This window comes from Amblyomma maculatum, chromosome 3 (genome assembly GCF_055883805.1).
Source record: "Amblyomma maculatum isolate TAMU_Amacu chromosome 3, ASM5588380v1, whole genome shotgun sequence".
Lineage (NCBI taxonomy): Eukaryota > Metazoa > Arthropoda > Arachnida > Ixodida > Ixodidae > Amblyomma > Amblyomma maculatum.
In genome coordinates this window covers 210,401,593-210,425,060 of record NC_139346.1, presented here as the reverse complement: position 1 = coordinate 210,425,060, position 23,468 = coordinate 210,401,593, and the positions used below count along the sequence as shown (strand labels likewise).

The 23,468-nt window shown below is 44.5% G+C and overlaps 2 protein-coding genes across 3 annotated transcripts in view; one reads left to right on the top strand and one right to left on the bottom strand.

The window, feature by feature from the left end:
- The window catches only part of ksr (kinase suppressor of ras), a 219,318-nt gene that overhangs the window by 70,909 nt on the left and 124,941 nt on the right, over window positions 1-23,468 (bottom strand). The gene's annotated exons all lie outside the window — the stretch shown is intronic.
- The window catches only part of LOC146197606 (uncharacterized), a 37,334-nt gene continuing 35,589 nt past the window's right edge, over window positions 21,724-23,468 (top strand). For both annotated transcript variants that reach the window (XM_084599508.1, XM_084599510.1), the window contains exon 1: window positions 21,724-22,023. The gene's annotated coding sequence lies outside the window, so the exon portion shown is untranslated. The remainder of the gene's footprint in view (window positions 22,024-23,468) is intronic.

Sequence of the window (23,468 nt, the reverse complement as noted above, 5' to 3'; positions counted from 1 at the left end):
TCAGAAGTAAGGATCCCCCCCCCCCCCCTTTTTTTTTTCTTTCTCTCCACTGTTCTTATATTCGGAGTAGTGCATCTCGCTATACGGCTCGAGTGCGTTGAAGCATTTGTGATGATTGCTGGCAGATTTACGCCATAATGCTCGCCTCCCGTGTTCGTAAGAATGTCGACCAAGGCACCTTGCGATAGCGCATAGCTGAAAGGTTTCGTCCGAAGCACGTAAAGCCAGGGCGAGCCGAAAAGGTTTTTTGACCCGGGCATTCTTCGGGGATGCCCACTTTGAGTTACACCGATGTTACTGCAGCTTGGAACTACAGCTCTCATGGGAAGTTCAGAAAATTTAATTTCCTTTTTTCTCTGCAGCCCAGCTACGTACTTTTTTACTTTAGTTTAATGGACTTCTTTTATTCCAACGTGGTTTACACGAAAATGTTTTTCTGTCCGTTCAATTTTTTACAGATGTTTATTTTTAAAGTGTTTCGCTTTTGGGCGATGGAGGTTCTTGGTGCTTTTTTGCATCTTCACAAATTTCACTAAGCATGACTAGACTACGCTGCTTTTCAGTTATTTGGCTGATAAGCGTTCCGATTTCTTGCATAAGTTTCGAGCCATGCAGTACAGCAAATGTTATCGAGCTTGGCCAATGTGATAGTTGTGGCATAGGTGACAGTGACAGTGCCCGGCGGCACTACAGGTTACTTTAAAAGTCCAAAAAACGCTTGTGCACGCATCCACAGGAACTGCGATTTCGAACATGTAGAACCGATGGTTAGTGTTTTCTAGCTCAGTAAGCTAAGGTAAACAAATATTTATGTGGGCTTAATCTTACATAACGCACTGCGTTCCGTCTCTCGGAATGGCACTTAAATAGTGAGTGAGTGAAAATACATTCCCTTTAGCCCCTTCCTTTCCACTCGTGCCAATCGACCCGTCAAAATGGAGTTGAAGCGCCCGCGCAGTGGCATATATGCACGCTTCCAGTCTGGGCATAGGAGATGCAAGTAGTGGGGAAGGGTATACTTTTCCAAAGCCGCGCTCCGACTTGTTAGCTTCGTCGAGATCAATAAAGCACGGTTCCTGCAGGTCGCCTCGCGTCGCACGCAGAGCACCATGTTAGAACGAGTCGATAACAATCAGGCGTGCTGCTGCTGTGACGATCAATGGAGGCGACACTGAGCGAGGTACTGCCTGCAGTCGATCGCCGTGCGTACGTAGACAAGTACTAGTGTATTTTCCAGGGAGCTCGATTTGTGCGAAAAAAAAAAAAAAGAACCAAAATATTTGGGGGCGATTCGGAGCGAGGAAAATGGGCGTTTTGTGAGCGGCGGAGCCGCCACTGCATCACGGAAGTTGCGAGTTCCGCTATACATGGCGGCGGGTCGGTGAAGAGCGCTAGTGTAGCCGAGCCCACATCGGTAGTCATCTATCGAACAGTCGAGGAATTGTAAATAAAATCATGGCTTGTAAAATGTTTATAGGAGTATAATCGCCATCGGTTCAGGCCCCTAAACTCCTGAGTATATTGAAAAATCGGCAAAGACTTCAGTTTACTCAAATATGCACACCGCCTCACCTAAAAAAAAAAATAACGAAAGGTTCTTTCGTGTGCTTTTTTCCCCATTCCTGGGGCACTCGGGTGAAACTCTTAAGGAAGGAGAATATAGGTGTAGGATATTACTGTTATAGGAAAGACTGTGTACCGTCCTCGCCGAGACACCCACAGAGAATTGCAGTATTCAGTCATCAAGTAAGGTACGTTGTTTCATAGATGACAGGTCTCCTTGGGGCACGTTCCTGAACTGAAGACATCGCTGCACATGTCCAAGTAGGTCCAAACAATCAAATGTCCGTCTTTCCGAAGCTGGTTATAGAGCCGCTGATAGTGCACAGAGGGGGTCGCCGCAATACTGCGTCTCGAATCCAGGGAACGGGATACCTTCTCCTACTACGGGGAAGGACGAAGATGGTGTTATGCAAATGCCACTTTAGATAGATTTAACTTGCGTATGCCGATTTATATTACAAGGGAATAGTAACATGCGAATGAAGGCAACGGACGTAATTAAGGAAAAGTCTAAGCAACTTGGTGTCTTCGATACACAGAACCATTACGGAGAAACTGGCAAACAGGCAAACGGGCTTTCCGGCGGATGGACGGACAAAGGGGATATCGTATAACGAGAACTTCTGTGCTAACGCATTAAAAAGAAACTCTCAGCTAAATCTAAACAACAAAAATGACGATTGCGATATTCGGTTATGCGAAATTAGAGCACAACTTTGCACGTTTTAGTTTTACGACGTGCTTGGGGAAAATCATATATACGTATTCCTATATTCCGCTAAGCATATAAATTCCTATATTCTTAGGAATCTCCATAACCACCCGTCACCTGGCAGCGCTCTATACCTGCTAGTATTTGATTGTTATAAATAAGGTGCTTTCATGATACCTGCTGGCGTCGCCGCCATGTTTCGGCGATCACGCCTTGAAAGGCGCGTGGGCGACGTGGCGCTTTTTCTCTTCGGCACCACCGCGGGTAATTTGGGATTAGCTATAGGGTGCATAATAGCGACCACGTTAATGGCTCCCGTCTGCGGCTCCGCTCTCTGATTTAGGTACTCGTTCATCCACTTTTGCTGGTCATTAAATAACTACTATCTTAATTTGTGCCCCTATACATCACAAGTCTGTATCGTCCACCTGGCGGAGAAGGCTGCCATGGGCCAAGGCCTTACACCGTGGCCAAGGCCTGCCAGCCAGCCTTTAACGCTGCTACAGTGGCTAGAATACAATTCTAGCCATTGTAACGCGGCGGCGCCCGTATTTCAGGCCTGCGTGGCGGGGTCGGGGGTGATCGCCTTCTTCTGATAGAAAATAAAGTTTTTCGATCAATCAATGAATCGCCTTGTGACGTCGTGACCTGTCGTGACGGTACATCGCGCGCCCTTTGACGAACACAACTAGCATTTCATTGAACACTTTAAAGTTCACAGGCGTTCTATAATTCGATTACAGGAAAGAAAAGGCGCAGTATCTGTCACTCGCGGAATCCCGCTATCATCCTCACGGTCGACAAGGGGAATCATGAAGTGTTTCACGTCTTGTTCTGTCGGATTTACCAACACAAGCCTATAAGTACAAACACGAACGTCAGATCCTTTGGATGACACTCGGTTTATTCACCACCTGCATTGCATTTATTTTGTAAATAAATGTGTTTTGTTTTGGAAAAAAAAAATCCTGGGCGTGGCGCTGTTGGTAAAGCACTGGGCTGGGGATCCAAGGGATGGAGGTTCGATTCCCGGTGGAGACAAGGTTTATTAATTTAATTTTAACTCTCGCTCTTGAAAGCGTGACACCTCTGCTGACAACCAACTTCCGACAACAATGAGGCATTAAAGGCTATCGCCTTAAAACTGTCTTCACAGGAATCGAACCACTATTCCTTCGATCCCCAGCCGAGCACGCAAACCTCTACTCCACACCAGGCTTTTTTTTTTGTTTTGTTTATTGCCTTCTCAGACAACAATTCCTAAAAATACAGACACTGCTAAAACACGGCAGTACCAGGAAGGCCAGGCGCGGATAAATGGTTTTTTTTTTTTTTCAATCTAACCAATTTTTCAAGAACACCCATTCATTGCGGCTGCTCCGTTTGTGTGCGATACAATTCTGCAACGTATGCTAAACTCAATGAAATTTTCACGGGCAGAACGAACTACGATGTCGGTATGTCTCACTGTCATCTTTGTCTTCAACGAACTGGGGAGGCCCAGGAGCATGAACATATCATACGGTGTGTCACCTTCGCTCTCTGCAGTTAGAAACCTGATTCCATAAAAGGTTACTACCATTTACTCCACTCCGGGCACGCGAGAAACAGATCGTAAACTCACCTTGTTTAGCATGAGGATGATAGTAGCGATGATAATGATGATGCCGTTATCAATAGCAACGATGATAATGATGCTGTAATTAGTAATAGTGACATTGATTGTACAGTAGCGATGACAATGACGATGCATTTAATTGATAATGATGATAGTAGCAAAAGTGGTGATGATTACTAACCAGAAACGCAACCAAGCCCAACGAAGCCTTGGATTCGTCTGGGTTTAGCTGGGTTATACGACAGCGTTTTTTTTTTTTCTCTCACAATCCCACAGCGTAACTGCGGTAGCGCCTACCCACCTACCCTCATCCTCCCCTTTCTACCTCACAATTTCATTGTCTACTTTTCCGTTCAAAACGCTTTCCATTGCGTATATAAGGCATGCAATAGGGTGGACACACTTGGCGCATTGCCCTTAAGTGGTTCCGTCAAAATCCCAACGCTGTCATTCACCGGAGTATGTGTGCTCCTAATGACCAGGCAGTATGCGGAAGGCCCAGTAGAATCTTGCGCCCCGAGTTTGTCAGTGACGGGGTGGTCCACCTTATAGCTGCCCACTGCTGACGCCGATACCGCTCGAGTCAGGAATGGATGAGTGCTGCAACCCCCCCCCCCCTCCCCCCAAAAAAAAAACAACAACAAAAAAAAAAAAAACAAAAAAAGAAAAAACCGTGTAATGGAGCTAGACAAAGAATTCATAACTAAAAAGCTTTGGAAATAACAATTAAGTGGAAGGAGCAAAGTACAAGTGAAAGTTAGAATCCATAAATGCCAAGGACGAAATAAGCTGCTGAAGAAGAAAACGAAGCACCTAATTAAGCGCTGTTGAAAAGAGGTCAAGTTCGACCGTTTACTCAATATGTCTGCCACGTATTGGTGGTCATCATTTTGTTTGCCTCCTAACAGAGCTTTCTTTCAGAGCGCAAAATTTCAACCTCTATTTCAACCTACTCCTGCTGATTGATTGATTTATAGTAAGGGAAAGGCGCGGTAACTATCTCATTCTGTGGACACCTCAACCGCGCCTACTCCTGCTATGCTGAAAGCAGTGCGCGGAAGAAAGGAAGAAGGAAAATAAGAAAGTAAGAGAAAAGAAACAAAGTAAACCGAACAAATTGAAAACTGTTTTCATCGATATTAAAGTAGACGTCTGATAGCTGAGGGTTAGTTTTTTTTTTTTTTATTTGTATGTACTATAGTGAGGCCTAGCGAAAGAAGCCAATGGTTTAAATCATCCTTTTTGAAAACGCCATGAAGGCGTTCCCAGCTTGTGAGAAAAAGAGGAGTGCCAAAAGAAAAAAAAGAGGTGGGAAGGGGGTCGTGAAGGCAACTGTCGGGGGCAGGGTCCTATAGCAACAACATCGATCGCGCGTCGACACGCACGCGGCGCCCGGTCGGCGCCTGGGGTCCCGACTCTGAGGCATTTCCAGTCGCGCTCTTCTCACAACCGACTCCCGCTACTTGCGTGGCCGAAGAACGAGAGAAGAAAGAAGTCAGGGGAGACCGGAACAGACGTGCACTGAACACCGCCAAAGGCAGATTTCACGATAGAAAGAATTAAAGCAAAATGCTAAAAGAGCCAAGTTCAAAACTTCTTGAGGGTGCAATGACGCATCGCCGTGTCAGCAACTTTGCAGCTATATCTCCAACGCCTTCGGAAGCTATGTAGCTTCTTTTTCTGTGTAAGTGCCGAGTCTGGACGGATCAGATTTGAAGACTCTGCCTCGTTGGACCGCTCAGGCTGGCTTCCTACTGAAAAAAGTAAGGCGTGAACGCAGTTTATAACAAATCGGTCTGGAAAAAAACAAAAAATGCCACTCAGGTAACGAAAAACTAGAGTTTGAATGAAGAAGTCCAATTTTTATTCCATGAGGGAAGTTTGATGCGGAAAGAAAAATAACTATCTTGCGGAATTCTCGCACTAAAATGAAATTGAGTTTGACGCACGTCAAGAACCGGGACTCTCGGGGTTACCGACGTGCGCAGGCACTCTCAGAACGCACTGGAACATTCTTGTAGGCCGTCATTCCACCCGCCACCACTTCGGTGGAGGTGGACGAAGGCTGTTGTTGCGGCGTGCGTCTTTCTCTCCCTCTTCCTTTTCTTTCTTCTCTACTTTCTCTCTTCTGTCTGCACGAATGCACGGGCCTGCTACTGGCTCTGTAGCTGAGCCACCTCCGCCGCTGGCACGGAATGGGGCCATTGCTATCGTCGCCCTTGAATAGTTCCTGCGCTCCGCCTTTGCGCCCGACGACTATGCAATGTTAAGTATTCATGCCATGACATCTTTTGTCTCGAGTAAGGCTTCAAACACACTCCCCAGCTATGTACCGCAGTTTCCTTGTAATTTGAGCACCACCAAAAAAAAAAAAAAAAACAGCAAAAAACACAGAACCATTGCCTGCGTCTTTCTTTGATTTAAGCCATGGAGCAATATGAAGGCAGAAGTCTGGATCCCATTTTTGTCTTCTGTGTACCCTGACTTTCACCTAAATTAGGCGAAGGAATACGTATTACGGCCAAAGTTTTCGCAAGCAGTTGCCAATTATCGCTCCATGTTTGGCACTCTCTTTCACTCTGTTTGAGCCGATGCCGGATAGCAGTTATTAGCGGATTTCATTGGTAAAGAGGAGGCAAGTCACTGCAGGTTATACAAAGAGACCACTGCATAACATTATCCACTGCGATACTTACGTGAGGCAAAATGCAATTTTTGCTATGTTGGTGAGGTGCTCATTAATTGTGGCGGCAATTACGATAATTTTGTATATATATATATATATATATATATATATATATATATATATATATATATATATATATATATATATATATATATATATATATATATATATATATATATATATATATATATATATATATATATATATGGTGAATATATAGTGAAAAGCTGGCGCGACGTTGGTGTCTCCTGGTCGAAGCATTTCTACATCTACTTACCCATGACTAATTCCCTTTTTTCACGACCGATGATGCATGACACATGACTCGTGAGTTACATGTCTCGACATTGTCATGTCACAAGAGTAATTGCTCATGACTCGTTGATGGTATAGCCCAGCTGTTGAGTTAATTTGTCTCATGTGGAGAAAAATAACCAATAACAATTGTTATCTTGCCTTGATTCCCTGTGTAATACTTTCATAAATCCCTGAGAACATACGCGAATGTTCTACTACGCGCTCTTAAGAAGAACGTAGATCAGGATTATGTAGTCTGCTGTACACTACCATAACACGCATCATAAGCCAACAAAATACATCTTGAGGAGGCTAAATTAAATACAGAATACAATTCACATACAATACGAGGTGGTAAAATGTGTAATGGGAATAACCGAGACAGCCGTTACGGCAAGCATTTCATTCTACGCTGTGAACGCCTTCCAGGCTTCTTCAAGGACGCACAGCATAACTTTATCGGTTTTTATGGTCCGCTACGACCTATTTCAGGATACACGAGCCAACCGTGTTTACGGCATCGTAAGACGCCATTTTAATTAAGGATATTGCAGACAATGCTATATGAAGCACTTCATCACCCGGATTGTGTCACTGTCTCTCTTCTATCTCATTGTGCTGCATTGTGCAACTAAGCCCTTCCACTAAGAGCCACTCGAGCAATAACAAAATCATTCTTTATTGCGAGGAAGTTCTCGTAAAAACTGCCCGACCTGTGGCCCCAATGCATTCGGCCACGTTCCAGTGTCCTCATTTGGTCCGTTGCTTCGGGGTGACGTAGTAAGTCTGTGCACTTAAGGATGAAATACCGTTATGCGATACAATGATTTCGGTTGGAGCTATAGATCTGCTGCTCACATGCTAATTCCAGATAACCACTCTACGGTGGCATAGATCCCAGACACAGGACAAAAACATGCACAGGCATGCTTGCTGAGTCCTTGACGGCGCACTATTAGGAGTTGCTGTACAGCCGATTTTATTACTGTAATTAAGTCCTGAAAATGCGGCAGCGATTTAGTGCAGTAAGAGTCGAAAAGTGGGTGGTGTGATTTTCTACCCTTTTCGAGCTTGCTGAAGATGAATCCACCAGGACACACCAAATGCGTCATACGGTTGTTTCAGTTGCACTTGTCAAAGAGCCGAAACGCGTTCGTGGCGGGAGATTATGTGCAGTAGCAGTGAAAGAACTGCAGAAAATAAGAGAGGAGGAACAGATGGGAAGAGAGGTGGAGGGTGTCGACGTAGTGTGCCTGTCCCTCGGGAGCAGAAAGGAGTCTCATCAGCCACGTCGGCTTGTCGGCCGTTCACGGCACGCAGCGTTCAAGGAAGCTACGGCCTTCCGAACCAGACACGCCATTTCGCCGCGAAGCAATCCGTGCTCTCTCGCTACGCGTCTTCATTTTCATCTATAGGCTTGTTTGTCGCTGTCGTTTTCTTCATGGCTGCTCAGTAAAGAGAAAAGGAATAAGGCGAAAGAACTGCGACGTGATGAATATCTTTTCAATTTCTTTGCCGGCGAAGGTCTGGGTTATGTCACTTATTTTTTTCTCTCGTGAACTGCTGCCATAACACTGCCTCCCATCGAATATTCTTCTTTTCGCGTTCCTTTCGCGTTTCATATTCGATCGGTTCTAATTTCATGCAGGCCTCCTGCGACTAATTGCAGTTTAATTAGTTTGGGCGGCGCTAATGAACAATAATACAATCTGGTCCCGTTCAGTACAGGTTACACGTTTATCGTGGGCCCGGAAAAGTGTGGTGCGCGAGGCTTGCCCGTTACATGATGGGAAAGCGCTTTTGATCAGTTTGTTTTTGTTTGAGTGTGGCTCTGCGTAGTGCTGTAAAGCGATTGCAATTTTACTCTTCTTGCACCCAGTTTAAAAAAATTTTTGAACAGCACTGCTGAACACATTAATATAGCAGCAGTTTTATCCTTGAATACTAAATAATGAAGCAGGTACTCAAAGATCCAGGTTTCTCTAAATGGCCTCAGGAAGCTTATACTAATGTGTAATGGATGTTGTCGCGAAAAGAAACTATTAGAAGACAGTGGTAATAAATGGTAAGAAAGTGTAAAAAGAAACATGGTTTAACAAAGAAAGAACGAAAAGAAAGAAAGAAAGAAAGAAAGAAAGAAAGAAAGAAAGAAAGAAAGAAAGAAAGAAAGAAAGAAAGAAAGAAAGAAAGAAAGAAAGAAAGAAAGAAAGCTTTCCGGACAAACATGCCCCGAATAAATAAGCAAGCAGCCTTCGTGATTTCGAAGAATGAAGTGTTTTGATACATACGTAAAACGCTAAACGTTCGTTTTTATCTATAGGTAATTTGTCACTGTATTGTTACCTTATATTTTTTTCTTTCGAAACCAGTTATATGGGCTGCATATTCCTTCTTACTAGCGGTACACCTCGTAACAGTGGGGAGAACAAGGTGCCGTCACGAAATCAGCTGCACCAAACAATGAGCGGGACTCATGAGAGAGTATATCGTTGCTGAGTGCGTGTAGTAAATTAGTAATATGGTGAGCACCGGAGCATTAATTTGAGCTCCGGTACAGGCTCAAATGACAAATAAAGACTATTTTAATTTTAGTATACCAACATTAAAAATTAGCCAGCTAGTAAGTAGGGAAGATGCAAAAAGGATCCTGCAGTATTAACACGTGGATATAAGTATTTAATATACTAACAAGCAAAGTTAAACAAGAAAGTGAGTTGGCAGGTATATACATAGATATAGAAAAGAAGCAGTCATTCAGCATTACAGCGACCACTCCCCAATAGCTGCGACGGAATGAACTGAAGAGCGAAAGTAATCGCAGCAGACTTCGCCTGTATGTAGTGCGGCTGTTTCTGCCCTGCCAAGCGCTGATGCATAAACCCCTGTGGACTCATTGTTTAGTTCCGACCTCGCTTGCTTAAAAGAGCAAAGCTGTTACGCCCTCCGTGCTACAGATCCGTCAGTCGAGCGGATGATAAGAGGAAATCTCGACTACAAAGACCCACAATGAACGTGTCACCAGCCCGACACCCCAATTTTTTTCTACCTCAGTCACCCCGCCAGCCTTGAGGCATTCATTCGCCGCCGCTGCATTGAGACCACGTAGCTTAGGCCGGAGCAAGCGGCACGAATTGTGGCGGTTTCGCGATACTGTGCTGTGCAACTGTTCATAGTTTACGACCCCTTTATTGCGGCAATAGCGCTGCATTACGGAATCGCGAAGCAGCGGCGTTGGAAGAACGGAGGCATTTGAGCCCGAACCCTTTGTAGTCCCTCCGATGAGCGTGTGCTGCCGCGTTTCGTTTGCATCCCCGCGAAGAGATAGAAATATAACGAATATACCTTACTGTGTTTGCGGACTTCCATCCATCCTTAGCCCAGGATCTCAATGACATGGGATGTCTAGCGGGTTCTGGTGAGCAACTCAAGCTGCTCAGACAGAAAGCTAAAAATGATGCCTAAGTAAACCCTGCCTCAACACGAATAAATGCCATAACGGCCAAAGTTTATGATAAATTAGAATAAGGGATAAGTGTAATTAGTTACAAGAGCATACTGTCTTAAAAAGAATGAGTCTTTCTGCAATAAAGACTAGGAAGAAACACGTAACGGAAAAAAAAAAAAAAACTCCTTTCCTGTGATAAAACGCACTTCGAGTAAGCGAAAGCGTCAGTTAGTCTGGAACAAATATCGCATTCTATGCACCCGATTCATTGACGGTTTGGATAATGACCTAAGACACACCGTCCTAGTGTTTTAGAGACGTGAAGTTAAACGAGTTCTACAGTAAAACTAATCCGGATTGTAGAACTTGAAAATAAAACATTATGCTGTGCTTTATTAGAGCCTGCGGCTGAGATGTCTCCAAACGGTCCCAGATGTCCTGTAAACAGTTTCGGCATTTTGCCTGCTTATGACATTCTCCACACTTATCACCGACGCAGTTACAGAAGATAGGAAAAAGTTGCTTACACAGACTAAATCTAACTAGCGTGGTGAAATTTACCACGTTTTATTCAGCTAAATATAAGTTTCACGCATTTTGTATTTACATCTAAGCAGGCATCATGAGGAAGGCCGGTCTGGACGAGTCTTAAGCTGGAGTGAAGATTGCTGGGAAACGTATCAACAACCTTAGATATGCGGATGATACCACTTTAATGGCAGAAAGTGAAGTGGAACTCAAGAGACTTCTGATGCGCGTACAAGAAGAGAGTGAGAAGTTTGGGCTTAAACTGAACATTAAAAAGACGAAGATCATGGCGTCTTGTCCTATCAAGTCCTGGAGCATCAAGGGACAAGAAGTGCAAGCAGTGACAGATTTTCTCTTCTGGGGCTCCAAGATTACCCCGGAAGGAGACTGCAGCCATGAAATTAGGAGACGCCTGCTTCTGGGAAAGAGAGCCATGGCTAGCCTTGACCGCCTAGTAAAGAGCACAGACATTACACTGCCAACCAAGATCCGTATAACTCATGCTATGGTCTTTCCAGTTGTGATGTATGGATGCGAGAGTTGGACTGTGAAGAAGGCTGACCGCCGAAGAATTGACGCGTTTGAATTGTGATGCTGGCGGAGACTCTTGAGAGTTCATTGGATTGCGAGATGATCAAATAAGCCGATATTGTCGACCATAAACTCTGACTGCTCATTGGAGGGTCAAATTCTAAAGTTAAACCTCAGCTACTTTGGTCATCTGATGAGAAGAGAGGAGTCGCTGGAGAAAGATTTGATGTTGGGAAAGGTTGAGGGTCGCCGGAGAAGGGGTAGGCAGCGAACGCGATGGTTAGATGGCATCCTCGAGGCGCTGCAGATGAAGTGATGTGATGTTAAGAAGATAGTGAGAGACCGGAAAGCGTGGCGTGACATGGTCCATAGGGTCACGAAGAGTCGGACACGACTGAACGCCTGAACTGAACTGATTCCAGGCCCTGTGCTTACTTGTGCACTTTCTGATGAAATGGCCAGGTTTATGAATAAAAGCGGATGCATAAAAGAATAAAGTGAAGGAAAAAAGGTGCGTGAAGGGTCAGCCTTCGCATCCGCATTGAGCAGAGATGAAACGGCTCTTCTTTCTTATTCATGCAATGAGGGTATTAAAGATGAATTAGCGCGCAATTTTCCTTTTCCCTGAGCGTTGCGTTCTCCCTTTGCTTTCGTCCTTTTATTTTGTCATTTTTTTAACTAGCGTGATATGGTCCATAGGGCCACGAAGAGTCTGACTCGACTGAACGACTGAACTGAACTGAACAGATCATTAAACAGTTATAGTAGATGCCAGTAGTTGCGTATGGTAATTTAAAGGATTTTCAGGTGAGCGTGGAAACCGAATGTTCAGATTATTATTATTATTATTATTATTATTATTATTTTTTTTTTTTTCTTTTTTTTTTTTCCAAGATGGCGCCCAGTAAGGACGCATGTGCGCTGTGCTCCCGCCCGTTTTTTGGCAAGCAGCAGTTTTTACGATGTGCCGACTGTGCGAAACGTGTTCACACGAAGTGCGTCACCTGGGCGGATGACGAGCTGCAACTTCTGAAGTCCGGCTCTCGGCCATTCTTGTGTAATTTGTGTGCGTCGTCGTCGTCTGACGGTGTTAGGCTTAGCGACGGTGGTGCTAGAGTCCCTGGTGCCCCGCTCCTGCCCAGCCACCCGACCGGTTTTCCCCCTTCAGCCGCGACCGACGAACATGGCGGTGAGTTTGCCTCGCTACGGGCTCTCCTCCTCGACGCGCTTGAGGGAATCTCTTTTCTGAGCGATGAGGTTGCCCAGCTACGGGAAGAGAACGAGCGCCTTCGTGTAGAGAACTCGCGGGCTTTCGTACAACAAGCCGAGGTTATCGCCTCTCTACGTGCCGATGTTCACGGCCTACGCCAGGAGCTTGTGCGGTGCGCTGCTTCGCAGTGTGAGCGTCCTCTCGTCGAGCGTCCTCTCGTTGTCTCCGTGGGCAATCCTACCCGTGAGGAGCAGCCATCGGTGGACTACTCCGCCGCTCTTCATCGAGGGATGACTCCTGGAGATATTACCTGTTCATCTTCTGCCTCTGCTCCTCGCCGTGCGGTTGACTTACCCAGTGCGATGAAGAAGCACCGAAGTCGAGCCATTACTGGCGCATCGAGCTCATCTGTCCTGAACGTTGCCATTTACCAAAAGAAGCGTCCGAAGACTATTTTCGTCTCTAAACTCAGTCCCGATACTACATCGGTAGACCTTACCAACCATCTAAAATCAGTGAATATTACTCCCATTTCCTGCCGGCAGCTGAAAACAAGGTACGACTCCTACTCGTCCTTCCATATTGAAATTGATGAAGAATCCTACAGTAAGCTTGTTGAGCCTTCGATGTGGCCGATGGGCTGCATATACAAGGACTTTCGTGGGAAGCTTTACGACGATATGCTTCATCCCTCTGAACTGACGCAAAATTGCAGTGGCCCCTAATTTGGATATCTATTATCAAAACGCCCGAGGTCTTCGGACTAAGGGATCAGAATTTTTTTCTAGCGTCTTGTCCTCTTGTTATACCGCTGTTGTGGTTACCGAAACCTGGCTGTCAAGTGATATTCCTTCCAATGATTTCTTTCCAAATAATTACTCTGTTTTTCGTAGCGACCGCCCTGAAACAGGTCCCAAATCAAGAGGAGGTGGAGTGCTCATTGCTATTGACAGTTTTGTGAAGTGTGTTCGACGTTCCGATCTGGAAACTGTTGAAGAATGTGTGTGGCTCGAGCTCACTTTAAATCGATATGAAAAACTTTTACTTGCAGCTTTCTACATTCCTCCGAATCTACCTCCTTCAGCCTATGATGATGTTCTGCTCTCAATCGAACATGTTATAACCCGTCATAGCAAACACAAACTTCTTACTTTAGGTGATTTTAATACTCCTGGTATCAACTGGAACTCACTTATTTCTTCTCACAACAATCATTACATATTAAGTAAGTGTAACGCTCTACTTGATTTTATAGCCTTTAACTTTTTGCAGCAACACAATTTCATTGCAAACTGTTGCGGTAATATTCTTGACATCTGTCTATCGAATTTTGAAAGTGTTCGAGTCTCGAGTTCAGACATACCGCTGACTCGCTGTGACAAATTTCACCCTCCGCTTCTAGTTACTACTGCTCTCTCTGCCTCACCTTCTACTAATTCAGATCGGGTGGGGAATTCGCCCCGTTTCGCGTATGCACGTGGTGATTATGTCGGTCTTTTCAATTTCTTCTCTTCCGTCGACTGGTCCCTTTTAAATGACATTAATGATTCAGATGGACAAGTCAGTCGCTTTACAGAAATAGTTCTTGATGGTATGCGTCGGTACATACCTTTGCATACTCCTACGCGTAGGAAGTTCCCTTCCTGGTTTTCAAGGGAACTAATAACGGCGTTAAAGCTCAAGGAACGGGCCCATCGTAAAGCGAAACGCCCTGGGTTTCACAATTGGGCAGATGAGTTTCGCCGTGTGCGTTCTCTTTGCAAACGCTTATACAAGCGGGACTACGACTCCTATCTTGAGTCTTTAGAGAGGAATGCCTCAAATCGTCCTAGTCAGTTCTGGCGTTACGTTCGCAAGCGTTCCATTAAATCAGATTTAAGTATCAGCTTAGTTGACTCTCAGGGTTCGGAAATTCGGGATGTTGCCGACAGTTTTGCACAACATTTTTCCTCCGTTTACAAACATCCACATTGTGATTCCGTTTGCCTCCCTTCTGGTGCACTATCTAATTCCATTCTCTTTGACGAGGAGTTGATAACTGAGAGTCTTAAGCGTCTGAGACCATCTTTGTCTCCTGGACCTGATGGCATTCCAGCTGCCATAATAAAAGCCTTCAGTTATATCTTCGTACCAGTACTGACTGCCATATATAATAACTGTTTAAAAAATGCTGCCTTTCCTCGCGTGTGGAAAATGGCACGCGTGTTTCCTGTCTTCAAGTCTGGAAACAAATCTGATGTTTCCAATTATCGTCCGATTTCTCTTCTATGTGCAACCTCTAAGCTTTTCGAATTAGCTTTGCACAGCGTACTTTCCTTCCATCTCAAACATATCATAGTACCGAATCAACATGGCTTCATGTCGGGCCGTTCTACTTCTACCAACCTAGTCACGTTTATGACGTATGCCTCTGCAGCAGTCCTTCAGAGGGGTCAGGTTGACACTGTGTACTGTGATATGAGCAAAGCTTTCGACGTTGTTACTCACTCACTACTTCTTGAAAAACTTCTACTCTCTGGCGTTGAAGTCTCACTCGTAGCCCTCCTACGCAACTATCTCCTTGATCGCTTCTGCTTTGTCAGTGTCAATGGACAGACTTCTTTCGTTTACCCTGCAACGAGTGGAGTTCCTCAAGGTTCAGTACTAGGCCCGCTTCTCTTCTCCGTTTTTATTAATGATGTTTCCTCGGCGATAAAGAACTCCCCGTTTCTTCTTTATGCTGATGATATAAAAATATTCAAGGTAATACATTCTTTTCAAGATTGCGTGTTGTTGCAATCGGACATATCTGCTTTTTCTGATTGGTGTGCGATGAATCGACTTACCCTCAATTCTTCCAAAACTAGGGTTGTGTCCTTTACTCGTAAAACACATAGCTTTCTCTACCATTATTCTGTGAATTCTGTGCTGTTGGATAGGGTTGATGAAATTAATGACCTTGGTGTACTTTTTGACCGCACCCTCAGCTTCTCCTCTCACACTAACCGCATTGCTCAGCGGGCTATGCGCACACTCGGATTCGTTTGCAGACTTTCGAGAGAGTTCCACACTCCACTTCCGTTCCTAAAACTGTACCTGTCCATATGCCTGCCGGTCTTGGAGTATGCGTCGGTTGTTTGGAATGGCACTTGCAAATCGAACTTGGACAAGGTTGACAGAGTACAAAAAAAATTTTTACGGATATTTCATTATCGCTTTCCTTGCGCAACTTCCCCCTCTCGCTCCACCAGGAGCGCCCAACTGAATCTTCCTTCCCTTCACTGCCGTCGTATCAGACTTGATATTATATTTCTGTACAAACTCCTTCATGGCCACATTATGTGCCCTCAGCTCTTAGAGTACATCCTACTGCGCGTTCCGCGAAAGAGCATGAGGGAATTCAGACCATTTCAGGTTTCTCCTCTTCATTCCCACTCCCCTCTAGACAGGATGCAGTGGTTGTTTAACACTTTTTGTCCTCACCTTGACATCTTCCAAAACTCGCTCTGTTCATTTACATTGGATGTTCGTAGCGTTGTATTCTAAATAGTACTTTATCACTTAAAACTCCCACTTTCTAGCCTTAAATTGTATTTACTTCACTTTTTGCTTTTTCTCCTGTTCAATGTTGTCTGTATCGGGAACTACTTTTTATCCGTTTCTTACTTATATTTCAACTTTAAACTTTATATTCGAATCTTACTGCCCCTTGTTCAATTTTACTTCTTTATTGTGTTATTCTGTATTTCTAGCCTGTGTTTTAAGTACCATGCACTTGTTGCGCCTTGAAGGGTTGTTTATTTTATGTATATTTCTATATTACTATAATCAATGTCAGTTATTTGTTGTTGTTTTTTTTTTTTCTCTTCTATCTACCGTTCTTTTTTTCTTTTCTTTATTTCCTGGTGTGCTAAAAAATTCTCTCACTGTGTATATAAGTGATGCTACTCATTGTTTGCTTACTTTCCGTGATACTTTTCGTCTGTTTCATTTCATGTATTATTTATTTATTTATTTTTTGTGTTCTCTCTGTGTGTGTAAACATGTTTGTGCTTTTTCATTTTTGTTTCTTTTTTTTTATTTGTGCTGCAGCACAAAGACCACATGGTTGTTCCTGCGCACATTAAATAAAGATTGATTGATTGATTGATTGATTGATTATTATTATTATTATTATTATTATTATTAATTTATTAATAAAGTGATTTTTGTTACTATTATGTTGCAAAGGAATGGCCCAGACAAAAAGCTACAAAGCAGCAAGCAGCTTCAGAGATTACCTGAAGCTCCACACATGGTCATGACAAACAGCACGGGGTCAAGTGTGTGACTTCTTTTCACATGCCCAGGGCGAGACGCAATAATTGTGTACACGGTACAAAAATTCAGATGACATGCTATTGTTTTTGCACTTGCAGTAAAGATAAATAAAACGATCTGCAGATGTAGACTTCTGCATGTTTGTCTGTACAAGATGTATTTCAAAGTTTTGAGGTATGGGCTCTAGGTAAAGTGGTTAGTATAAAAAAATGCACTGCTTGATTTACATAGTTTTTGTTGCTGGAGATAGCCCATAGTTCTCTGGATATTGTAAAACAAGTTTCTCTTTCAATATATTTCTGATGTAAGATTTAAGGACTGTGCCACTGTAGGGGATGAAAACCTTTATAATAGTTGATATTCGCATATAAAGTGATGTATTTTATATTCAGGGAAGAATAGGTGAGCGATGGCTTAGTAACTAGTTCCAGTAATACATAATGTCATTTTGTAATACAAATAATTTATTGAAGTTTGTTTTTTGATGTTTCCCAAACCGGATGACAGATCAATAAGAGCGATATAAAGCACGATAAATCTTTATTTTCAAGCGCGTGAGAAACACATCGACATTTTGAAAGTTAGCCAACTGACTGCGGTAGATTTAGTGAAGTATTTTACATGGTCGTTTCATCTCATAGTGGAACCGAAAACAACACCAAGTGACCTGACGATTTCATCTAACTGTATATGCAGTTATTACCAAGATTAGAGTGTTCGGTCGATGCAGTATTATAGTTTACAGGCCGCAACAGTAAAGCTTTTGCCTTCCGTGTATTTATTGTTAGCCTGTTCGCCGTAGACCAGTAATGCAGCGCTCTGAGAAAAACTACGTTGTTACCTGAGAACAACAATACAAAGGTAAAGAACTGTTTTCTGGATTAATGTGGCATTTAACATTATATGAAAGCAAAGATCGACCTCAAAGGTAGTGCTGTTATTTTTCTCTGATTTGATACTTCCTGATCTTTTCATAGTTGAGGGAAAAAAGCTTAGGGAGACCGAAACGGCATCGAAGAGTACTTTGATGAATCCACCGCAATTATCACAGAACACAACAGGCGACTGAAATTCAGAGAGCGAATAAAAAGCGGCTAACAAGGTTTAGCATCCATCCCATGCCTTTTAATTATAATTATTTCGGAATCAGCTCAGGGGCTCAAAATAGCACTCGGGTTTATTTCCACCATTTGCCAGGGTATCGCTGTATCAGGTTACTTTATTAAGTGAGCTAAGTACAATGAATGAATAAACAAATCTTTATTAGTAGAAGTACGGCTTCATTTCTTTTTGATTTGATTAAAGTAGCGAAACTCTTGAGTCAGCATTCCCGATCCTAAAGAACCTTCATAGCAGTGAAGTATTTAATGCCCCAGGTAATAGCCGTAAGCGTGCCTGAATTCTTTAGTTTCAGCATATACACGTTGGAAAAAGAGACAAAATGAATGAGAAAGTAACCCGACAATGAAACTTATCTGTCAGGGCAAAAGCATCACGCACCACTTGCTTACGAAATATAGGCACCTTAGGTATAGTCAGGTCTTAACTTTTCCTTCGTGTCGCCTTTACGGAACCCGTGAAATAGAAATGGATTTGTTAAGGAAAAAAAAAAAAAGAGGCATTAAAAGAAGGACAGGAAGTTGGCCGATCTAATGAAATCTACGGGAGTTCCATGATGGGATCTATCACTCCAAGCAATATATGAGGTTATGTTATTCTGCGGGAGACCGGCTGCTTCCAGGTGCCGAATTCTTGTTGCCTTCCCAATCTAGGAAATCAGCAACAATTGGTAAATATCTGGCTCATCAGTAGACAGGACATCCTGGGAGGGGTTGTCACTTTTTTCTGCAACGTTACTACACGAAATCTCGTGGTGTGTACGTCACATATAGTGTGCGCTTGTTAAGGCCTGTTGAAAACTCCCAAGTTAAAATCCCTAACTCTGTTTTGTGTGGCAGTTTACTCTAGAAGTTACAATGGTGAGGAAAGGCAGTTAGGAACAGATCGTGTGGGGGTTGGCCACTAAAATTTTTGCTTGTGCGCGAAGAAGGCATTTGGCGCCACTTCCATCACTGCCGTCTGGAAGGAAGACGAGTTGCCTGCCACGCGCAGGACGGGACGTTCCAAGGCATTGGGAGGCAGAGCTGTGGTGTTCTCACCTGTCCACGTACCCCAAGCAACCCTAAACTGCAGGAACGTGGTGACCTCGACTATACACGGACGCAAGCGGTCAGCCGTCGCGTTATATTTCCCGCTGAATCCTGCCCGCCCGTGTTGCCTCTGCCTGTAAGTCCTCGCGGACAAGCAGCGGCGCTGCTTGCGGCTGAGAAGCTCATTTAGGTAACCACCTGCACGTGGACTTCACCCGCTGCATCATGGACTGAAGTCCACCTCCCGACGAGGGCATTGAAACGAGATACAATCGGTCTGGTTTCTGTGAGCTACGTGGAGCAGCGCCCTTCTGAGCAGAATCCGCACATATTTGTAACTTGCTATAGAGTCCCACTTCGATGTCCATAAGTCTCCAGCTACCTCTTACGGTACTTTCTGGCCAGAAGGCCTCTTCGCAGCGGCTCATCCTGCCAAAACCGGCCTTGCGCTTCAAGATGTTGAAGGCCGCAGTTTTTACGGTATGTCACTTCATCATCTGCCGCCTATTCTAAGGCGCATAAGCACAGTTGACCGTCCTCCTGTGCCGTCGCCTGCAGCCAGCGAGTCACAATCACCGGCGACAGCCCGGTGGCCTTTGGCCGATGGACTTTGCAGCAGGCATGCAGGGCTATAGGCTCAGCTTATCAAACATCCATGGGAGATGTAGCCTGTCCAAGCACTTCAATCCTTGGTGTGCGTCCAGCATCATGACTGCTAAAGTCTCAACTTGAGCTCTGGCATAGCGACGGTTTAATAATCTTTAACCCGCTATGCAGCCGCCCCAGAACTCCGGCCACTGCGTTTAACTCAGCCGCGGCCTTAGAACAGCCGTTTAGCGAAACCTTGCATGTCTACTGGACTTCTATTTTACACAACTTCAACTGCATTTATCCTTATACCTTCTAGTTGGTGCTTCTTTTAGCCCTTGTGCTGATAGACACGGCATCTCGAGTGTTACTTTTCTACCCGCTGTCTATAGTGCCGCTCTCTGTACTTAGCGCCACCCCATATGCGCTGACACCTGGAAGGAAGACACACTGCCTGGCATGCAAAGGAGAAAGTTCGAAGGCACTGGAACTCGGGCCTGGTGTCAACTGGCCGCTGTCGCTCATCGCGCCTTGCAAGCCGACTTGAACGAATACGAAGTCTGCGCTGTTCTATATAACACGGCTACATAGATGCAAGAAACAGGGAGACTATGTGGGCGATTTGGTATACTTCGTAACAAAGTTGGGTGGCTTCTATAAAAGATCAAAGTTTCTATAGAAGTGGGGTGGTATATTGAAGATCAAATGTTTTTGTGAAATACGGCATTAATGAGTGCCTGTTATTATTTTGGAGAGAACATTAAACGGAGTACGAAGATAGCGATCTGTTACGCACTACACTATCCAAAGGTAGACTGAAGCGAATTTTAGCTGTGGCTGCGCGCTGTCTGATATTAGGTCGTGTGAGGCCCCCTGGTGCTTTAAACGTTTATAGACTAAGTCCTGGTACCCTCATTTGCTTCGTAGACATTACTTATTGCCTTACACTCATGGGGGATGCAAAAGAACTCGCGTGTTATTTCTGTAATGTTGGCTTAGACACGTTCGCTAAAACAGCGCCTCACGTCGTTAGTTTAGCTGATGCTACTAAACCAGAGGCAAGCGGCCGAATTTTATCAGACTGCATATGATAGATCACAATCGATCATGCCCTATATAGCTTCAAGGAGGACCTTTATTACCTCTGATCCTGGATGTTTGGGAAAGCAAACTCCTTAGCATTGGATCCAATTGTTTGAGGGTCTCTCTAAAGACGTCGCTATCCTTGGTTGGTGAGTGGATAGTCAGTAAGCAAAGTCCCGTTCACGGTCGAAGAGAATTCGCGAGACACGGGCGGTCTGTTTTCAGAAACGAAATGAGGACAAAACATATGTTTGCATCGTCCAGTACTGCTGCCCGTTTTCGTCGTGGCCGCTTTGCGAATTCGCTCATGTAGTATGGGCAGCTTGTTTGCTTTCCGTCCTCACGAATACTGTTTTCTGGCCTGAGGACGCTCGTACATAAATAAATGTATCAATTCAGGAATGAAGAAAAAAAAAATATATGCGTTAATTCAAGTGTGCACAGAAGACGTGCATCTGAAAGATGGCACCAGCGGCAACGACAATGACCACTGGTAGCATTAACTGGGCAACCAACCAACCCTGTGTTTACTGTGTCCTATCCGTAAAACCGCCTGTGACCGCACGCCCGTTCTTCGTAAGCGGGGCGAGCCACGCTTGGCTGGGGTCCTTGGCGCGCGCTGGCTGAACTCGGCGCGATCACATGCGCGGGACGCTACGCTGGCCACTCTTTTGTTCTTCTTTGAGAGGCACCTCTCACTCTACCGCACCCTTTTCCTTCTGCACCACCTCGCGTGTTACAGCCGGCGGCGATCCCTCGGTCTCTTTCTCTTCGCTCGCTTCCTCTCCTTTCCTTCCTTTCTCCCTCATCCTCATGGTACGAGCTCTGCGAGAGATCGATCCTCTACGCAGCCGACGCCGGCCGGCCGCTTGTCCGGCCGTTTTGGTGACGGGCGGGAGAGAACAGAATAGAAGCTTTCTCCCTCCTCACTCTCTTACTCGTCGTTATTCTAGCGCGGCCGCCCTACTCTGGCGGCGCCGTAGACAGCGTAACGCTGAGGGTGATCGCGCGCGTCATACGTACCCGAGACGTTGTCGTCGGCGCTGCCAGCGAGCGGCGCGCGGTCGCGGCGGCGCGCGTTAGGAGCGCGCGCGTGGTTCTTCTGGGCGGCTCCGGTTCTCGTGTTACTCAGGCACCCGTCGGATATTTGTGCCACGCGTTGGTGACGTTGCGCGGACGAAGTGTGTGTGTGACTTGATCACCCCCTCGTTTCCAGAAAGGACGAGATGGAGATTGATTCGGACTGTCCGACGCCAGGATTGTCAACCCGGTTTTTTTTTTTTTTTTTCTCTTTCCAGCTGTAGCCACATGAGGTAAGTTCCGAAAGCAACTCGATGCTTCATTAGTTGTGTAACTATGCAATACAGTTGAGCAGAGAGTGAGCCGGTGGCTTTTTGTGCGCTTTCTTTAAAGTGAGTGAGTGATAAGATGAGTGCGCTTTATTTATTTTTGTTTTTGAGTCATTGACTAGGCTAGTTATCCCAAGTATTCATATTAGCTGAGGCTAACAACCCCCTAAACGTTCGTTAAAAATGTCACGTTCGCAATTTTTTCGCTTACACGTTGCGCCTTACATGGACCGTACCGTTACGTATGGGGGTAGTTTTTGTTTTTTGTTTTCTTTTTTAGCGTATACCGTGGACATGCATACAAGCTCGTGCATTTGCTTGTTAATCGTGCACGCTAGCCGTTCACGTTTGTTCATACTCGTCTTGTAGCTAGAATAAACCAATGCGCCATACAAAACTCTATGGTGAGCTGTTGCGTGCTGACCGAACGTTACAAGACTGCGATGGTCGGCAAGAGGAAATCGAACAATGTGGATGTGGAAAGCGATTTATTTTCTAAAAGTAGGCGTCGTCACAGGACACAGAAACTTCCGAGATGTTCTTGAAATTTAACCTCGTATTTGTGGCTATGGATTTAACGTAGCCCAGATACCTTTCCTGTTTAACTGACCTTATACAAACGTTTTTTTTTTTTTTTATTTTGACTGCCAGCATTTAAAGTAGACTTGAGTGTAACCTAGATTCACAAATAATACCAACGCAGTGTTCTGACCGTCTTTACTACTACGTGAATTCGGTGATAGCGCTAAAACAAGGACTGGTGTTAAAATGAAGTCATTCGAAATTCGGCGCCTTGTGTTGTCTTCTGGGTGTGGCTGTAATATTTTGCGCCTGAGTAGCTTTCAGCTTAGCACTGGCCGACGCAGCACAAACCTTGGGCTCAATATTGCAGCGTATTGGAAATGTACTGGTCCTATGTAGAGCGGACATTGCCAACACATTCTCCAGTATTGAGACCAAGATTTGTGCTGCCTGTGAAGGATCAGAATTTTTTATTCCTTGGGAATCAAAATCTAATAAGTGTTAGAATGTGTTTATTTCTTTGTAACTCAAACCCACAGGAATGAAGGGTGGGCTAACATAAGTTAAGTAAATAGCTGTTCGATTTATTTATTTATTTATTTATACAAGTACCTGCAGAACCTCAAGGGCATTATTGCAGGTGGGGACAATTGGAGGAAAACATATGTTCTTAAATGAGCATGTCACAGAAACCTAAAACAGCTAAGCACAGTTGGTAAAAGCAAGAAAGTAACAAAATAGGTAACATAGATAAGTAATCTCGACGGCAAACGGTCTTCAGGGCAGCGCGGTGCAAAATTCACAACACAGTAAATGGAAAAGGTACACTATAACATGAAGCGCAATGCCAACCAAAAGAGATGAAGTAAACGGGATGATATGAATCT